At 36.1% G+C, this 6,480-nt stretch overlaps 1 long non-coding RNA gene across 1 annotated transcript in view; it reads right to left on the reverse strand.

The window, feature by feature from the left end:
* Nucleotides 1-6,480, reverse strand: part of LOC126912571 (uncharacterized) — a 99,662-nt gene that overhangs the window by 12,547 nt on the left and 80,635 nt on the right. The window lies entirely within an intron of this gene.

The following is a 6,480-nucleotide window of genomic DNA, read 5'->3' on the forward strand; positions in this document are numbered from 1 at the left end:
TATCGTCACAGCCCGCAAGCTTTGCAACGCAACTCCAAATAATATTTCATATGATATTTCAAATTCGACATTTAAAACGTAGGTGTTAACAATTCCGGACAATTGCTAGTCTTCGGGATATTGCTTGGACAATCATAAATAGCTGGGGGTAGCAAACGTTACCTCACCTACCGCGACAGGGGCGGACTAATCCACGCGTGGGGCCCGTTGCAAATTCTTTTGAGGGGCCTTAAATCCTATGCACGTTGTCCCTGGAAGTATGAATTCAACTGGACAGGGAAATGTGGAAGGTCATTCCTACATTATTTAAAATCATAATTATCATCATCAAGAATAACAATTTTTGAGAATCCACAGCTGGACTATCATATTTCCATAGGTACAAAAGCAGAATTTCTCATAATCACAACACATTGCAAGTGGTTTGGACGCCGACGCAGTTTAAAAAAAAGGTTTATTAGAAGATTCTGCTGTCCAGTTTTTGTTAAATATATAGTTCCTTATTGGATTCTTATAACAACCACGGAAGGAACAGATAGAAGTGGTAATATAAAAATTGGCAAAAATGGGCTACCCGATTTCCGTAGTCCCCTTAACATTGTGCCACAATTATCTCCTTGCCTCTAACGAGACGTAACACGGTACAGATAAAAAAGTGTATGTAGGTATACTACACACGGTTCCCGAGGGTCTAGTTTTTTAATATAAAGCCTATACTCTACTTTTAATGCAGAGACAAATTTAGATATGCGGGGCCCATATTACCCGGGGCCTGTAGCAAAAGCTACAATCATTAATCCGGTTCTGTACCACATTGTCGTTCTTATCACCCTAGCAAGAATTGTATTCGTGGCTCAAGTAATGAAGCATTTCTCAAGTCCGACGCGATTTATCGTTGGCTAGCCAGCTATATTGTAGAAAGCAATGCACGGCATACCACGGCGTGGGACATTTTGCAAATACCAATGTAACACCTGGATTGCAGGTTAGATTTCACCGATTTATTGTAAGCTATTGTGTGTTGCAGATTGCTGTTTGGTATTTAGGTTAGTGGAAAATGTTTTTGGGGATTTGTGATGTTTTGTGGTGTTGTGTGATAAACCCCAGTTTGTTTTTATAGAAATACTTATGAGAGGTATAAACGCGTCTCAAGTAGATACCAATTACTTTTGTCAAAGAGAACAACCAGCTCTAACTACCAAATCTAAGTTAACTGCTACATCAAAGGAAAATCTTAACAAATCAAACGAGGAAAATCCCCATAAAATCATCCGGGCTCGTGACAGTTATTTGCATTTACATCCCGACACCCTTTGCGGGCCCATCTTGCGGAAAAATGTCAGCCGCTATAATGAACACTATTATTTAACTGTGCTAGATGGGAAAAAAAGTCAAAAGAACCGAGTCCGGTGTCACTGGCAGTCAGTTTTTCTCGACCATTTTCTTTGAAATGAGAATCTTGTGTTGCTAAAGAGCGTTCGTTGTGATACTGGTGAAACATTTCTGCTTTTTGTCGACTCGAGTTAAATGTTTCCGGCTTCTGGGTGTAAATAAAACATTCCGGTTTTTCTTTGTAGATTTAGACGTCGCTAAGACCTATAGAATAACAAGACGTGTTTTAGTTTTGTTGCTGAATTTCAACGCTTTGCAACTAAATACAAATAAAATGGCTCAACTATTTTTGTTTTTATTTTATTTGTTTCACAAACTTAACACCTGTATTAATGCCTCTATTATAGCTCGAATACATCACAGAAATAGCAATCTGAAGCATAAATTTCATAACAATGCAGCCTGAGGTAATACAAGTCGTCTGTAAGCGTACGTAATTCAGACATTCACACACAGGTGGGACCTTGCATGCGGAATTCGCAATACCGAATGTCGCCGGCTACGCGGTGACCCGCCATTAATTTGTGTACAGCGTTGATTCAACGCGGGAATGCTTAATTACATACCAACACAGCACTTAACAGATGACTTGAAGCGATTTACTGCCGCCATATTGGATTGTTTGAGTGATGGCGCGAACGCACTAAGGAGGCCGTATATCAGTTGCAATCTCCTGGACTAATGCTGGAATTTATTGTTGACGGCTTGTTAAAGTTGACCCTGTTTAGGAATTAAGTCTTGTCTGGATTGTTTGGTTTTAAATCATAAATTGAATTAAATTCCTTCAAAATATTTTGCGCCTCTATCCGCAACAAATAAGGCGCATTTACCTAGATACTGAATCTCTGTGTGATGGCATTACTCTGTGTTGTGTAGGTCAGTAGTACCTAGTAATGCATGATGTATGAAATGGGGAATGTATGAAATGGGGCAATAGGCTCGCTCTCATTTAAAATAGATAACAATCCTTATAAAATATACTCAATATTAAAATATGCTCCTGTAGCATGGGCGCCGCCAGGATTTCTCTCAAGTATTCAGTAGACTGCGCGACGTCGCCGTGTTCGTGTACGCTGCCCATAAGGAAGAGTCCTTGGTTGATTCGAAACTTGTATAGAGCTTTTCTCAGTATATTTACTTGAGTAACTGTTATTTTGGATATTATACTTACCCCTTTAAGGAACAGTGAGCGTCTGAGGAACAGTGTCCGTTTCGTAGTGAGTTCCCTACGAAAAGGAGGATCCTCCGACCAGGCAAGGTGATCATACCTGGCGGGCTTTCTGCCCAACTATTGTTTGTTGGGATTTTCTATCCATGTTTATTCGCATGTTAACTTCACATTTGCGATGTAGGGTTCTATGACGTCATCCGTTAATTTGATCGTCGATAGTCTATGTGCGATTTTTGTCATGTGTCGCCACACTTTTTTTAAGAAATAAAAGGAACAATTAATGTGTTGAATTCGTATCGTGTGTAGGTACATGTTGTAGGTAACTATTTTCATATTGAGGTTGCTTCTTGATCTCCAGGGACAAAGCATCTTGGTGGTGCAAGGATTGATGGTCCAGCATCCATCACTTTGAGGCGTTTGGATTAGTAAGATGAATTGTAGTGACTTGGGGACTATCTGGGGCCCGGGCAGATGAGGTCATTAGGCTATAGCTTATGGGGATTCTTAGGTAATGGAGCATAGATGTATGGTTTAGAAGAACAATAACAGATTTTGAATATAGGTTATCAATAACAGTGCCTATCTATTGAGTAAGTATGATATTTTAAATTATAACTTCATAGAATCTTTTCATAGATACTTTCCCCCTATTACATGGGACTGGAACATAAATGGTGAAAAGTGTGCGTAAATTGAACAATGGCATAATGTAATGTGCGCCTCTGCCTACACCTTCGAGGACAAAAGACGTGACGTTGCATAACTTCATAGAGCTTGGACATATGCCTGTTGATAGCAATAGGATAGGTATACAAGGTGAAAGAAAAGTAGTGTTAAGACTATCCCTAGAAAACAACATCTACCTACAAAGCTCTATGAATACCCTTCCCACAATAAAATTTTAAAAATAAATGAATAAACAAAAAAACTCATGTTCGCAATTCAAAACTTTTTTTACCAACATCACGTAGCTTTACAACTGAAACGTCACATGTACATAGGTACCAACATGACAATAAAATGTTGCGTTCACGTATCCGGGTTATATGTTCACATTTTTTGCCGGCTATCGATGCAGTGGCTATAAGTTACCCGCGGCAGTGTGGAGGACTGTAATCAATCGCTCCTGGGTAGGAGCCATTGTGGGTCAGTAACTAGGTACCTAGAAATAAACTATGCGAGTAGGGTAAGTAGATATACCAGGAGATTTCTTTTAATGATATAAGCCGGTAAACGAGCAGATGGATCGCCTGATGGTAAGCAATCGCCGACACCCGAAATACCAGAAGCGTTCCAAGTGCGTTGCCGGCTTTTTGAGTTTAGGAATTTAAGGGATGTTAGGGATAATTAGGGATTGGGAAGTTCGGGAAGGGGGGGTGGTAATTGAGCCTATACTATAGTGATAGTAATTACCTATTGCAATTGCTTTGATTGTCATAAGTTATTGAGGAAGAAGTAGGTAGTGTTACAACATTTCAACAGGACTTGCGTACCTTATTTCAATAGGATAGATGACTATTTATTTTAATGTCCGTCTTGTAGATTATCTTAACATATTTTTCATTTTCTTCAATCATCACTAAATAAAAAAATACGTGTCTAATATTTTTCCATTGCCTAACTGACGGACTAAATTTGATTTTTAATTTTCATACCCCGTCACCATCCCTATTACTATTAGTCCTACTACCCTTTTTATTATTAACAAACCATTCAGTATTAACCAAATAAGATTTAACCAGTAGTTTAGTTAAACGAAAACACTACCACAATTCTCAAGTTCTCATACAATCGCTCATACATTATAGAGTATAACCCAACACGCTTTGTGAAAAACCATAGCTATCATAAAGGCCATTTTCAGGCTAACGTATTCATGTATTCAGCCAAAAGGGCCCAAGGGTTCTCTAACAAAAACTTACAAATTGTTTTTACCCGAATAACGTTTGCCCTTTGACCGAGTGTTGCCAGTTTTTTACCCGAAACTGTAAATCTAAATAGGGATATTAGATTTGTTTACGGATAAACATTTTTGTTGAATATTGTCTTAGTTTCAGCTTGTTAGGTTTTTGAGGTTAGTTTATGATATCGGTGGTTTTTTGTTTATTATTTTTATTATGTTTCGGTAAGGTAAGGAAAAGGAAAAAGGTGCTTTATTTAAAAGAGGAAGGGTACCTAATGTGTTAACAGGTGTGTAGGTATCTCATTGATCGAATGATCGCATAATATCATATGTTTTTTAAAAGAGTAACTATTCTCTTTATTCAAAGCTACACTTTGGAACGAGCACCTAGTTTCACAGACGGACATAGTGACAGACTATTTTTTATTTCTTTATTTGTTGACGTTTCACAAGTGCCTATTTATGATTTAATTGGAATAAATGATTTAACTGACTTTGGAAGCGCATAGGATTACAGACTAAAAATCGTACTGAGCGTTTTTTTTTTTATCTCACTAATAAAGATGGGAATTGGTATTGTATGGCAAATGGTGGAGCCTTTATTACGAATGGATTATAGATTAATAAATTAGTATGTGTAAAGCGTTGCAATAATAAATAGAAACAGGTGTTTATGTATAATGAGTAATAATGACAAATTGCACAATCAAACAAAATACATGTTATTGATTTAATAAATAAATATTACGAACACTTATGTATATTGTTGTGTCGTGTTTACTTAACAATAAATGAATGCGTTACTAAGCATAGTAACTGCACGCGTCATATTTTTTTGGAAAATAGACTCATTGTAAATAAAAATATATTATTATTACCTAACTAATTGGACACACATAAGTGTCTGTGTTCAGTTATGATTAATACGATAATTTAGCTACAAGATTAATCAAGTTGAAAGGAGTTACACCTTAGTTAGTAAATAAAAACATACCTATTGAAACTCGACAGACCAAAACTAACGAAAATAAAAAAAACATACATAAAAGATTTCATTTTCCGCATAAGTATGAAAATTCTGGCAAACTCTCTATGGACAGGGGCCATAGTCCAGTAGATAATGAATTGTGGGTTACAGACACTTTGTTTTCTTTATATTGTAATATTTGCTTTGACGTTAAAAAGTGCCTTCTCGGTTTATTTAATATAAATAATTTTGACTTTGATACTGTTTGTAGGATGGTGATTTGTAGGAATAAAAGAATACTGCTTCAGTCTGCTCCTGGTTTAAAAAAATACATTCTAGATCGTACCTATTGCAAAATTAATCACACACACACACACACATACTTACAGAAAAAAAACGTGATTTAAAAAAAAATACATCCTATCCGTTATCTATAGCTTATCTAAAAGGCTATCTGTAAAATTAATAGACTTTTTTTTATATTTATAATATTGCTTAGTCCACGCAGTCACGTCCAACGAAATGGGATCACGTAGTAAACGCATAATTACAATGAACGCTCCCGTTAGATGCAAAGGACCGTGGAATGGGACGTTTAAAAAAAATGGCGCGCTATTGGCGCGAAACATTGGCGAATGGCGGCAAATTTTTTTTGGCGGAAAATCTATTTTTTTTGTGGTTACATTTTTTTTTTTTGATTTGTGATCGTATTATTGTTGTTGTTGTATATATGTCTGTAATTTTATTTGTGTCGTTTTACAATTAATAAGAAAAATGGTTATGACAAATTTATTTTGAAATTAATAATTATTCAAAGTCAAACTCAAATAGGTAATTAATTTCAATTAAATCATATACCTAGGTACTTGTGAAACGTCAACAAAGAAAGAAATAAAATAATAGTCTGTCAGTCTGTCCGTCAGTGAAAATAGGTGCTCGTTCCAAAGTGTATTTAAATATTAAGAAAATAAAATATGAAAATTATAATACATCCAAAAATAGTGAGGTTATCAACAGAGTTATAGCCACACAGAGTTATAATGAAAA

This window comes from Spodoptera frugiperda, chromosome 3, assembly GCF_023101765.2.
Source record: "Spodoptera frugiperda isolate SF20-4 chromosome 3, AGI-APGP_CSIRO_Sfru_2.0, whole genome shotgun sequence".
Classification (NCBI taxonomy): Eukaryota; Metazoa; Arthropoda; class Insecta; order Lepidoptera; family Noctuidae; genus Spodoptera; species Spodoptera frugiperda.